Source organism: Amblyomma maculatum, chromosome 4 (genome assembly GCF_055883805.1).
Source record: "Amblyomma maculatum isolate TAMU_Amacu chromosome 4, ASM5588380v1, whole genome shotgun sequence".
Taxonomy (NCBI): Eukaryota; Metazoa; Arthropoda; class Arachnida; order Ixodida; family Ixodidae; genus Amblyomma; species Amblyomma maculatum.
This window is the reverse complement of record NC_139347.1, coordinates 123482435-123495555: the sequence shown is the minus strand read 5'-3', so window position 1 is coordinate 123495555 and position 13121 is coordinate 123482435. Positions and strand designations below refer to the sequence as shown.

Genomic DNA, 13121 nt, shown 5'->3' with positions numbered 1-13121 from the left:
TTTATACAGCTTGTTTTAAATGCGATAACGTGAAATTTGTTTCATTTTACGAGGTTCTTTCGTTTACAGCAGTGAAATATAATACAATACAGTTTTCGTCAAGTATGATATGAAGCGCAGTTGCAGTGCTCTATCTTGGGGTGTGCCCACTTTTTTTTCATAGTCGTTTATACGAACATTTTTGGATTTTGTTTTCAGCTCTGTCTCAGTTGGACTCTTGAGGCTCCAGTGTCAACAACCTTCACTTATTTATTCCTTTAAAGTGCAAGTTTTAGAAGACGAAAACTGTGCTGAGCTTTTCTTACTCCTCCCTTTTCCCCTCTCCTTTCAGTGCATTTCTGCTTAGAGCGTTCTACAAACCCAGTGTACTTTAACGGCAAGGGAGACAGTTCTTTATGTTTTCGTTTTCTCTGTGCGGGAATATTTGCGCCCTTGTGATCCGTCCAATTGCGTGTATTTAGTCTGAACCGAGAACGTAACTGCGTTCTAAAAGCCTTTTCATGGGACTATAATGAGTGGTCTGAAGGGCCATGCAAGACATTTACTTTTTCGAAGATACGACTGACGCCCAGAAGTGATCGCCGCTGCATTGTTCTGGTCTCTACGTCGTTGCCAATCAGTGAGACTGTAATATCTCAGCTTGCAGAGCAAGCGGGCATTGCTGTTGGTATTGTTAAGGCTTAAGATTATTACAAAACGTTTTACCAATTCACGTACGCATATTTATAAAAACGAGAATTGTTCTCTTTCCAGTTGTCTTAATTATGGCGTGGAGAAAGAATACCCTCCTGCTGCTTATTCTTACGGTGAGGGTTTTTTTAAAATAACTTCAAGCCATCATAATTTGCAGGGGGAAATTTATTATTTGCTATTCGGAAGTGCTCGAGTAGGCACTACCTAAAAATATTTCCTCTGCCGTAAAGACGTCACCATGGCGATGCACAAAGAGTACATATCTTCGATACTTCATGTATATATTGACTGTTTTTTTTTTTCCTGCATGCTTTTATATTCCACAGAAGTTTAACCCTTTACATCTCAGGGCATGATTTCCGACAAGCGTTCAAGCGTTGGGTTTTTACAGTGCTGTTACTATCGGCACTATGCTCTCCCTTTGCTACTGAGCTGCACGGCATAGAAAAGAAGGTGAACGATCCCGGGTGGCAATGCTGCAGAGTTCTAGATTTTTTCATACCTCTGTCTAATCGTTCACTGCTTTCTACTAGAATTTGCAGCTTTGTCAAACATCTTTTTATGCTCACATGCACGTTATACCTTGGTGTCCTAGTTGCTTAAGCTGAGGTTTAAAAATATAAATTTGGAGGCAAGCGAAGAAAATCAGCTACAGATTGCTATAGCGGTCGCATCGTACACCATCAGCAATTTCTCCCTTTTCAGTCCCTTAATTAGTTGATCACTCGAAAAAATTAACCGTGCATGTCTACATTGAGTGTATTTATAGTGTTCGGTTCTCTTGTAGAGGATCGCTTTTTTCACTCTCTGATGCATAATAATCTTTTCCGACATGCAAACGCTGACAGCGTTGGTTTCCTCCGCGATTACGCGAAAGACAATTTCACGTTGCATGTCTTTTCCGTGGAACTTCTCTTCAACTACTATATGATTACTGCAAGAAAATTTGGTTTGTGCTTCATCATAAAAATTACTGTCTTGTAACGTTTCTCACCATTTATGTTTATGGGGTGCAATGCATGATGTATATGTCGCTGTTCTGATCGATTCCTACTTGTTCGTTTCTCCGCAGAGCTTCTGTTTCCATCTTAGAGGAAGCGTTTGTACATGGATTTCATATCCTTGCACCTGTATACCTCTTAGTGTACATTCGTGTATGTGGGCATGATTACTCAAGAAAGTGCGAAAATTACTTTTTTTTTTTTGAAAGCTACACGCGGAGACTTTGCCTTTTACAACCTTGTTAGAAAAAAATAGGGACTTATGTGTCTATGTTAAATTTCCGCCATTTTGACTTCAAAGAAACAACTGACCATTGTAGTATTTATTAAAATCTCTCTCAATATTGTTCGAAGATAATATTGTTACGGACGACAAGGAAGAAGTTAGCGGGCCTAGCGCGAGCGCTCCTGCTCCTGTAAAAGACATGGCAAAAATTATATTGACACAACATTCGCTATGGTGCTTGGGTGTACTGCCATTTGTTGATGAGCCCTTAAAGATACTTTTTCTATTTGGGCCATATTTAAAACGTGCTTGAATGACCAAAATTATGAATACCTTGTCTGCGCAAAAAAAAAAAAACTTCAATAAAATGAGTGTTAAAGAGAACGATATGTACAAGCCTAGTTCGAACCGGGGCGGCACTCACTCTTAATAAGATGCTCTTTATTGCCTTTATTTAAAGCTTTGTTTACCACATGCGTCGTATTTCACATCGTGGTTATTTGAGGCTATACTTTCATGATAAACAACACATAGCCATACATCTAGCAGACTGTTTCCCTATTGTCAATGACATGTTGAAAAAAATAGTTACGAAGTTCTGTGCTGGCTTCCCACAGGTAATTGCTGGGTTCTAATTCGCTACGATGGATTGTAAAAGCGACAGCCCTTACTACTTCCCTCCGTAGCCTCTTCGCCGTGTGCGCATGTTTGTCCTTGAACCGAGGAAAAACCACGTGGAAGTTATGACATCACTCATGCGCCGCAGCCGCCAGCGACGGCGCCGCCCTCGAAACCGAGTAACCACTCGCTTGCCTCTGCACACTCGCATGACAACAATAACGTCACCCAAATGCAGCAACGCTACAGCCGTGGCGCACTATCTATCTAGATAGCTACCGCTGCCTCTTAGCCGCCGCAAACGGATCGCAACAGCTCTCAACAATTTAACGGCACCACTCGATATGGATGATATAGACGAGACTCTTGTGAACTGTCTGCGTCTCAGACGTTTCGTAGACGACAGACCGAACGGATCATCCAGTGGATGTATCTCGTCGAGAGGCTGCCTCGCAGAGACCAAGAGAAGCTGGTTGAACAAAACGTGCCGCCGCTTTCGTTTTGGTTGCTTAGTCTTAGGAGGGTCTAGCTTCGGCCTAATTTGTTTTCTTTCTTTTTTTTTGCCTGCGCACGTCACACGAAAGCTACAGTGTAGATTATTAGATTTGACTGTGTGAACTAACGTTATCGCACTAAAATGCCACCCACGGAAATGTCATCGTGGTGAAGCCTTTAGGTGAGAAGTAGAGCTCCGCATCTAAGCGAGCCACTGCGATGCTTGTCGGTAAAAAGCGCCTTTAACCGGCTGTCTATAGCTTCCAGATGCTAACGGCATTTCGATACAATTTCCCCTAGATTTGCGGGCTGAGATTTTTACACCATTTTACTGCCGTCAGCACTTACTTTAGAAGTGTGTATCACTGGCTGTACAGTTCATGTGTGCCACCTTGGTACTTGCGTTTATTGGCCGTCTGTCAATTTAGTAAATATAGTTGTCATCACATAACTGCATTTCGCACTGTATTTGGTATTTTATGCTGTCATTCATCATAATTATCTGCGTTGTCAAACCTTCTGCAAGTAAAAGGCTCTCCCATATTTTCCGAAATAACCCGGTAATTTACACCATATGCTTTGTTGCCCATTTTGTATATTTTGGTCATGTGCTGTTTATATTGTCGTTGTATCGACGCCGCTGCTGTGCAATGCTTTTTCCAGCCTCTAAAGCTCCACAAAGCGGTTTTTGTTTCCATGGAAACCATACAGATGAGTGGTAAATTAAATTATATTCAATACAAAGCCTCACTTACATTAAAGCCTTAGAGCATGCCTGTATGGGGTTTCAGCGTGTCTTATTGGGAGTTCATATGCACAAGGGGGTTCAGTTCTCAGCTGGAGACATAGCACTGCTCAGCTGGTTTCACTCGCCTAGGATACCCGTGATGTTTAGAGACCTTCGTTGAAATGAGGTAGGGAAGCTCCTTTATGCCACAGGCAAACCTGCTGCTCTTCAAGATGTTCGTCCACTTCGCTCCAAACACGTGCAAATTAGGGGCCAGTTATAACTTACACAGGCCACCAACGACCACCGATATCATAGAGATCATAGGACGATGAGTGCTTTTAAATATGTCGTGTTGAATTGTGGAATAGTAATGCAATCATTTTATTCTGGAAAGATAATAAGTAGGAAGTAGAAGATAATGCCAATGAGCACATGAGCTAAGCCTAAAAGTATACAACACCAAAGCGTAAATAGCTTCTATTGCGGCGACACTAGCGCATCCATATTCAACTATAAGCGTTTCGCTAATCGAAGGTGGGAGGCAACAACCGGAAATCTTTTTAAATTGGCAGACAGGGCTATAATAATGTTTTTTTTTCTAATTAAGTATACTTTGCTGAACTTTTCAAATAATTAAATACAACTAATAGTTCAATTTGTTTTTGGCGAGTTAATTTTTCTCAAAACTATGTTACAGTTGCTATTCGCGCCAGCAATAATAATTAACAACTGGAAGGCTAAATTCAGGAAAGCTTTACCAATTACGTAGTTCAATGGGTGACCTGTGCAATGAACTAGAAAAAATGTAATGAATGTTCAAAAAGTAACCATTAAAAAAACTTAACTAAGTGATAAAAATAATCGGAATTCACCCAAGTTTTGCAAACATTAAGCTGTAAATTAAATCACTCTAAATAGATTTCATTCAACCTAGTTTATTGCAAACATCTGTATATGAGAAATCAGTGGCCAAAATTGCATTCAAAATATTCATTCAGAAACAAGTTGTCAGAGTGCGTAAGAAGAGGTGGAGGAAAATCTTGCTTTGAGGAAAGCATAATGATTTAAAAACTCGTTACGGGTATGAAAACGAACATATACAGCTCTTAAACTCCGAGGGCACTAAGAAATCTAGACTCGAGAAATGCGAAAGCCTAAGCGTTGAAGGTGCACACGGTACATCGCGCGCCCATTGTCTTTATATGCTCACATGCACGTTATATCTTGGTGTCCTAGTTGCTTAAGCCGAGGTTTAAAAATATAAATTTTTAAACAAGCGCACGCATCTGTATACGGTACATCGCGCGCCCATTGTCGAACACAACCAGTAGTTCATGGAACGGTTTAAAAGTTCACCGGCTTTCTATTATTCGTTTACAAGAAAGGAAAGACGTAGTATCTGTCACTTGCGGAATTCCGCTATCATCCTTACGGTAGTCAAGGAGAATTATGATGTTCGCTTCACGATCCCGGGCATGGTGCAGTTGGTTAAAGCGCTCGGCTGGGGATCCAATGAATGGAGGTTCGTTTCCCGGTGGATACAGGTACTTATTTATTGAAGCGAAAGCTTCACTACTTTGAGGCAGGTTTAGAGCTCAGACTTTTGTGTGACGCCTGGTGGTCGCCATATGACTTTGGGGCATAGACACGTATGCCAACAAGTAGCCCCCCGGGACCATTGCCAAGGTCAAGGCACATGACCTGGTTGAGGTTGTCCTGATTGTAGGAAAAAGGAACAAAATGCACGGGCCTGCTACTGGCTCTGTAGCTGAGTCACCACCGCTGACTCGTGCGGAGAGAAGAGAAAAAGTAGAGAAGAATGAGAAAAAAAGGGGGAGAGAAAGACGCGCGCCGCAACAGCCGTCGTCCACCACCTAAGTGGTGGCGGGTGCAATGACGGCCTACAACAAATAATCATTCGGTGGCTGGCTAGCCCCCACTGCTAGCGACATTGACCTACCGTACAAGCCCCGTAGGGCCAGGAACAGCCACCCTTCGCCACCTAGTGGTCTTCATGTGACATTGGGGCGTGGTCACGTATACCACAAAGTGTCCTGTGACCACTATCAAGGGCAAAGTTACGTGAGATGACATGGGTGTGAGTGGAAGTAGAGGGCATTAGAGCGGCGACACGTGCATAAAGACCGCAGCGGTGGCGTAGTGGTAGAACATCCGCCCCGCATGCAAGAGGACCGGGGTGCAAATCCCGGTGCCGCGCAATTCTTCACCGGATTTAAAAACGAAATTCCGCGTGTCGATGGAATTGCATAAACAGGTTCGGGGTGCGACCTGATGCCGGTGAACACCTCCGGCAGCGCACACCCTCACCAGAACAGGATTTGGCCACCCTGGTGCAGTAATTGGCCACAACCTCTCATGATAAGCTCCATAAAATCCCGGCCCTCAGTCACCAGCGTCTGCGGAACAACTTACCACGACGGCGGTCAGACCTGTGACGCAGCAGGGGGTGCTAAGAACTTCTGGCTCCGCTGGACAGGCCGCCATTGGAAACTAACCCTGGCAACGTTCAACGTTAGAACCCTAGCTAGTGAAGCTAGCTTAGCAGTGCTGTTAGAGGAACTAGAAGGTATGAAATGGGATGTCATAGGTCTTAGTGAGGTTAGCAGGCCGAATGAGACATATACTGTACTGAAGGATGGGCATGTACTGTGTTATCGAGGCTTACCAGAGAGGCTACAACTAGGAGTAGGTTTCCTTGTCAATAAGTATATAGCGGGTGATATAGATGAATTCTATAGTATTAATGAGAGGGTGGCAGTCATCGTAATCAGGCCTAATAAGCGGTATAAACTGAAGGTTGTAAAGGATTATGCACCTACAGGTAGTTGTGATGACCAGGCAGTTGAAAGCTTCTACGAAGATGTAGAACCGGCAATGCGAAAAATAAAGACGCAGTATACTGTACTAATGGGCGACTTCAATGCCAAGGTAGGGAAAAACCATGCAGGAGACCAGGCAGTAGGTGACTATGGCATTGGTTCTAGGAATAACAGGGGGGAGTTACTAGTTGAGTGTGCATAGCGCAATAACTTAAGAATCATTTTATACCTTCTTCAGCGAACGGATGAACCGGAAATGGACATGGAAAAGTCCTAACGGGGAGACTAAAAATGAAATTGACTTCATAATGTGTTCAACCCCCGCCATTGTGCAAAATGTAGAGGTAATCGGGAAAGTGCGATGCAGTGACCACAGGATGGTGAGGTCCCGAATTAGCCTAAATTTGAAGAAGGAACGCAACAGACTAGTAAGAAAGAAACCCATCAACAAATTAGCGGTGAGGTGGAGGGCAGAAGAATTCAAGATCTCGCTACCGAATAGATATTCAGCTCTAACCGAGGATGGCGACATTACCCTAGAAGCAATGAACAATAGTTTCAGAGATATCATTACTGAGTGTGCGGTAGACGTAGGCGGTAGGATACTTAGAGAGGATACCGGTAAGCTGTCTAAGGAGACCAAAGATTTGATTAAGAAACGCCAGAGTATGAAAGCTTCCAATCGAACAGACCAGATCGAATTCGCCGAGATATCAAAGCAAATCAATAAGCGCAAGGTGGCTGATATAAGGAAGTATAATATAGAGAAAATTGAGCATGCTGTAAAGAACGGGGGAAGCCTTAAAGCGGCAAAGAAGAAATTGGGCATAGGCAAAAACCAGATGTATGCGACAAGGGACAAGGCGGGCAACGTCATCACGAATATGCACAAGATAGTCAAAGTAGCCGAGGAGTTCTATACAGATCTCTACAGCAGCCAAAGTAGTCAGGACCGTAATGAGATTGGCGGCAGGGAAAAACCGTCAGACGTTCCACCAGTAACAAAGGACGAGGTCGAGAAAGGATTAGAAACTATGAAAAGGGCGAAATCAGCTGGAGAGGATCAGATAACTACAGATTTGCTAAAGGACGGGGGGGATATCGTGCTAGAAAAACTGGCCACCCTGTATACGCAGTGCCTGGTGTCATCGACGGTACCGGAACCATGGAAGACTGCAAACATTATCCACTTTCATTAGAAATGAGACTCTAAGGACTTTAAAAATTACAAACCAATCAGCTTACTGTCTGTTACGTATAAGCCATTTACTAAGGTAATCGCTAATAGAATCAGGGCAACCTTAGACTGCAATCAAGCAAAGGATCGAGCAGGTTTTCGGAAACGGTACTCTACTATCGATCATATCCATACCATCAATCAGGTGATAGAAAAATGCTCGAAATATAATCAGCCTTTATACATAGCATTCATTGATTACGAAAAAGCATTTGACTCAGTTGAAACATCGGCGGTGATCCAGGCATTACGAAATCAGCGGGTAGACGAGCCATACGTGAAAGTGCTGGCAGATAGATATAGTGGTTGCACAGCAACCACAGTTCGGCATAAAGAAAGTAACAAAAGTCCCATAAAAAACGTGTTAGGCAAGGAGACACAATCTCCCCAGTACTATTCACAGCTTGCTTAGAGGAGACTGGAATGGGAGCAGTTAGGGATAAGGATAGATGGAGAATACCTCAGTAATCTGCGATTTGCTGATGACATTGCCTTGCTAAGCAACTCGGGGGATGAACTGCAAATAATGACTGATGACCTAGACAGGAAAAGTAGAGAGGTAGGCTTGAAAATCAATATGCAGAAGACTAAGGTAATGTTCAACGACCTCGGGAAGGAACAGCAGCTTACATTGGGTAGCGAAGTACTGGAAGTAGTTGGCTATTATGTCTACTTAGGACAGGTAGTAACCGCAGATCCGGACCATGAAAAGAAAATAACAAGAAGAATAAGATTGGGATGGAGCGCATTTGGCAAGCACTCGCAGATTTTGACTAGCAGCTTACCGGTATCGCTCAAGAGGAAAGTATACAACCGTTCCATCTTACCTGTACTCACCTATGGGGCTGAAACGCGGAGGCTAACCAAGAGAGTTCTACTTAAGTTGAGGACAACCCAGAGGGGTATGGAACGAAAAATGGTAGGGGTAACATTAAGAGATAGGAAGCGTGCAGAGTGGGTCAGAGAAATAACTCAAGTTACCGACATTCTAGTGGAAATTCAGAACAAGAAATGGGCATGGGCAGGACATGTAGTGCGAAGAACTGGATTCCAAGAGAAGGAAAGCGTAGCAGGGGCGGCAGAAAGTTAGGTGGGCGGATGAGGTTAAAAAGTTCGCGGGGGTCAAGTGGATGCAGCTAGCACAGAACCGGGTTAAGTGGAGAAATATGGGAGAGGCCTTCGCCCTGGAGTGGATATAGTCAGGCTGATGATGATCATGATGACGTGCATAAATAGGAGCCCCTGGTCAGCTGCCTAGTTTACAGCACTGCGTGAGATGGGGGAGGACGAACACCCTGCTAGAGTAGTTCGTCGGAACGTGAAGAAGACACTTCGGAATGAGGCCCTCAAAAGGCGGCATGCCGGAGAAACCGATGAAGAACGCGTTTTACGTTTGGAGAAGCGCACAACGTGTTTCATCCAAGGTTGGCCATGTACATGAGGGTTTTGCTTCCCTCCAGGGTTGACAAAGGCTAAACCACCGGCTATTTCTTTCATTTTAACTATCGCGCATGGTAGACTGGGCAATGACCTCACAGATGATGACCTCATAGTCTAGCGGTATCCCGCGGAATCTCGCGAAGAAATACACTTCGCGTGGCCGCATGGACAGCGTGATGGCCGTGAGTAAGCCATTAAAGGCTCTCGATCACCTTAAAATGCATCATTCTCATAGCTGGGTCCCTCTTGAGTTCCACCAGACCCTTTTATTCGTGTCGCTGCGCTTTATTTCTTCCCAGCCCATTTTGTTGCGTCAGTTTTTGCGTGCAACCGTCAGCATTCGCTGGTGGTTCCTTGCGATGCAAGCTCTTGTTTCCTAGTACTCCGGTTCAATAGCAGCCTTGCTCAGTATATTGAGGGTGATTCCACTGCCATTATTTATTGAAGTATGCTGCAGTATCATACAAGTCAAACAGAATGGGACGAAAGATTACGTACACCTCCTTGAGAATCAGCTGCCATATCAGCCCGTTGAAACACTCATCTGCGTTTTGCGTTTTGCCATGTAGGCACTTTGCTTGGAGCTCATCTGAACACAGATCACTGTACACAGCTTTTATCCGGTTCAGTACATCATTTGGAAGCCCTCCTTTGAGAACGAACACCCATTCGCCAAGTGCTTCAACTCATTTTTACCGCCACCAGCTGCTCGATCGAAATGGCACAGGCCAAGCCTTGCTTGCTGGTCAGTAGAACAGCAGTGAAATAAGGTGGCCAGGGTCGCTTTTTTTATTGGCAAAAGGTTTCCCACATTAGCTTTTATGGCAATCCCACAGTATTTTTCAGGCGATCAATAGTGGCTTGCGTAAACGTTCCCTCACCGCCAAGTCTACGCACTGCTTTCTTAAGATTTCTCAGGTGGCAGCCAACACACTTTGGTACACGTCGAATGAATTAAAGCTTCTAGACGCTGTTATCTCCATACACATCCTTTACAGTGGCATCGCCGTAACCGTAGTAGTCCTAGTCCGGGTGACGTAATCGATTAACACTGCTTATATCAGCCTCTTGTTTCTTGCGACTTCTTAAGCACATCCTATACAGGTCAACCGCCTCCACAATACCTGCGCTACCGGTATGGTTTGCAGGGCAGAAAGTGTGACTTGCCTTCCCCTCCTGGAATAAAACACGTTTTGGGCTACGCTTGCTTTTTGTTTTGCAAGCCTTACATATGCTTGAAAGAGCGTCAACATCAATAAATTTTCCTGTTTCAAACGAAATTCCTGATACACACCCGTTCAAAGAACAATGTCTACTCTACTGCAATGTTCCATCGCCTAAAACAACGTACTCATCACGCTCCACCACACGACGAACTTCTGCAATAGCATTAAACACCGACTCCTGCGCTACTGTTCCAGTCACTGCTGAGTGCAGAGACAATACCCTGTAGTAGGCCGAATGTCGCTAAGGAAGAGGCATGTTCATCAGCTTGCAGAATGTTGACGCATCTGCATACCTAACTAGTACATTGCGTAGATCAGTCGAACATTGTTCTAGCTTGCACGTACAACATGTTTCGATTTGTCAAATGAATGCTCCAAGTCACACTCCACACACAGCGCTGCACAAGCAGAGCATGCACCTTGTGGAGCACATTCTTCGAGCGTGAGTGCTGTATTCGTGCATTTAAGACATTCCAGCAAGGAAAACACATAAGAAAGGACGTCTATGTCAACGATCATGTTTCCTTGGAGTATAGAATTTATAGGAGGGCTTCAAATGTTTTTGCAATGTTCCCAAGCTTCTTCGCACTCGTCGAAATACCCGCATCTGATGGCAGAGAAGACGGATGCTGCGTAGTGTGTATATTCCCAGCAAACTCAAGTTCCCGCCTTCTCTGAGCTGGGGACTTGGCCATACTTAACGAAATAATGTGTGAATGTTCTGAATGCTCTAACTCAACACCTGTTAAAGTTATAAATCGCTGCTTTGCTATTTAAACAGTGCATAATCAAAGCACAGGTGAAATTAAACAACAAATTCAAGCGTCAGTCAACCCCCTTCTGGCCGCTTTAAATAAACTAAAAATAATAATAAATTCATAAATAATTTTTAGAATGCAGTTAATGTACCAGATATCAAAACCTTAAAAATATAGCGAATGATAATAATACACAAAAGCATTAGAAGTTTCACAAACCGATGCAAAGTACTTTCAGTTTCAAAATTACAGAATAAGCATTAAAAAACTGGTTGTAACTACCAAACGGTTCATGATAGAGCCATTGGTTCTGCAAAATGTATCTGAATTACGTAAAAAAATGTTTTTTTTTTGCATAAAGATAACTTTTGAAAGTGGCCTCCCACCTTAACTACTGATCTCTTAATTTCTGTCTCTATTCTCTCATACTGATTACGATACATCTGTAAACTACAACTTTCTGGATTGAGCACCTGACAATAACCCAAAAAAAAAATTCTTGAGGCGCTATATATACCCCTTTACAGCTATAAGGCAAAAGCCTTCGGGGCTGCGTCTACTGTAATGCTTGACAGAGCCCCGCCGATCACTGCAAAGCTGCAGAGCATGAAAGAGCGAAGCAGCGCTTGGAGCAAGAAAGCAGGAATTTTCAGCTACAAGTACGACTTGCGGAATTGGGAGAAACCTTTCCTAGTATTGGAAGTGCTGAGTACGATGCCGTACCGGCTCCGGCTTTCCCAATAAGTCCTCGTGGATTGATGCCACTGCTTAATGAGGAAAGGGACGATTTGGACGCGTATTTGAAGCGTTTTGAACACGTCGTCATTAGCCAGGGCTGGCCGAAAGAGAAATGTGCCACAGCTTTGAGCCTGTGCCTTGGTGGAGAAGTTCTCAGAGTTTTTGGACGACTCTCTCATGAGGACTCAGTGCATTACGTGGTCGCGAAACTTGCGTTCCTTTGGAGATTCCGCTTTACGGCTGAGGGCTATAGAGAAACGTTTCGTGGAAGCAAGCCGTAAGATGGCGAGACAGCTTCCCTGTACGCCACGCGGCTGTTAAGTTTTTTTCGACCGCTGGGTTGAGATGCGAGCCCAAGGTCGCACATTTGAAGTGGTTCGGAACATGATAGTGGCCGAGCAGTTTTTGAACAGCTGCCACCATCGTTTAGTTCTCTTCTTGCGAGAGCGTGATTGCAAAACGGTGGACGAGATTGATGAGGCCGCCGATCACTTTTTTGAGGCTCAGCGACAGAATAACCTCCCCGCTTTTAAAGATAGAGCTGAGCAGAATTTCAGAGAAACCGGAGGAGGCAGTCCCAAACCCAAAGACTCGAATTCGATGCTTCACCAGCGAGAAGGTCGGACATAGATCGACGGATTGCCGTGCAGAACCGAAGCCCCCATATTGCACATTATGTCGCTGATCAGGGCATGAAGCTCAGTTCTGTAGAAGCAGAAGTTCAAATGACCTGGAGACATCTGCTTGCCTGCACATCAGCTCGAGATTCTTGCCCTGGTCGTCAGCAGGGAAGAACATGCCGAGATGTTCGAGGGGAAGATTCGGCTCTTAGTCCAACTCCAATGAATACCAGCATGCCGGAGGAACAGGAAGAAGTGTTCGGACAAGCAGTGTCGATGCTGCGTGATAGTGGATCTAATAGCATCGTGGTGCTTCAGGCTCTGGTGCCCGAGGCTGCGTACACTGGCGAACGAGCATCCTTACGTTTAGCGGATGGTTCTAACATCGAAGTGCCTGAGGCGGAAGTCATTATCAAGCCGCCATACTTCACAGGCAAGGTTATTGCTAGCTGCCTGCCGACGCCTTTGTATGACGTAATTACCAGCACGGCCATTACTG

The 13121-nt window shown here is 44.4% G+C and overlaps 1 long non-coding RNA gene and 1 pseudogene across 1 annotated transcript in view; one reads left to right on the top strand and one right to left on the bottom strand.

The window, feature by feature from the left end:
* Positions 1-529: 529 nt before the first annotated feature.
* Positions 530-13121, top strand: part of LOC146192286 (uncharacterized) — a 38226-nt gene continuing 25634 nt past the window's right edge. The window contains exons 1-2 of the long non-coding RNA XR_014706389.1: positions 530-663; positions 754-806. This is a non-coding gene — a long non-coding RNA (uncharacterized LOC146192286). The remainder of the gene's footprint in view (positions 664-753; positions 807-13121) is intronic.
* On the bottom strand, positions 9494-13116 carry LOC146192287 (uncharacterized; annotated as a pseudogene).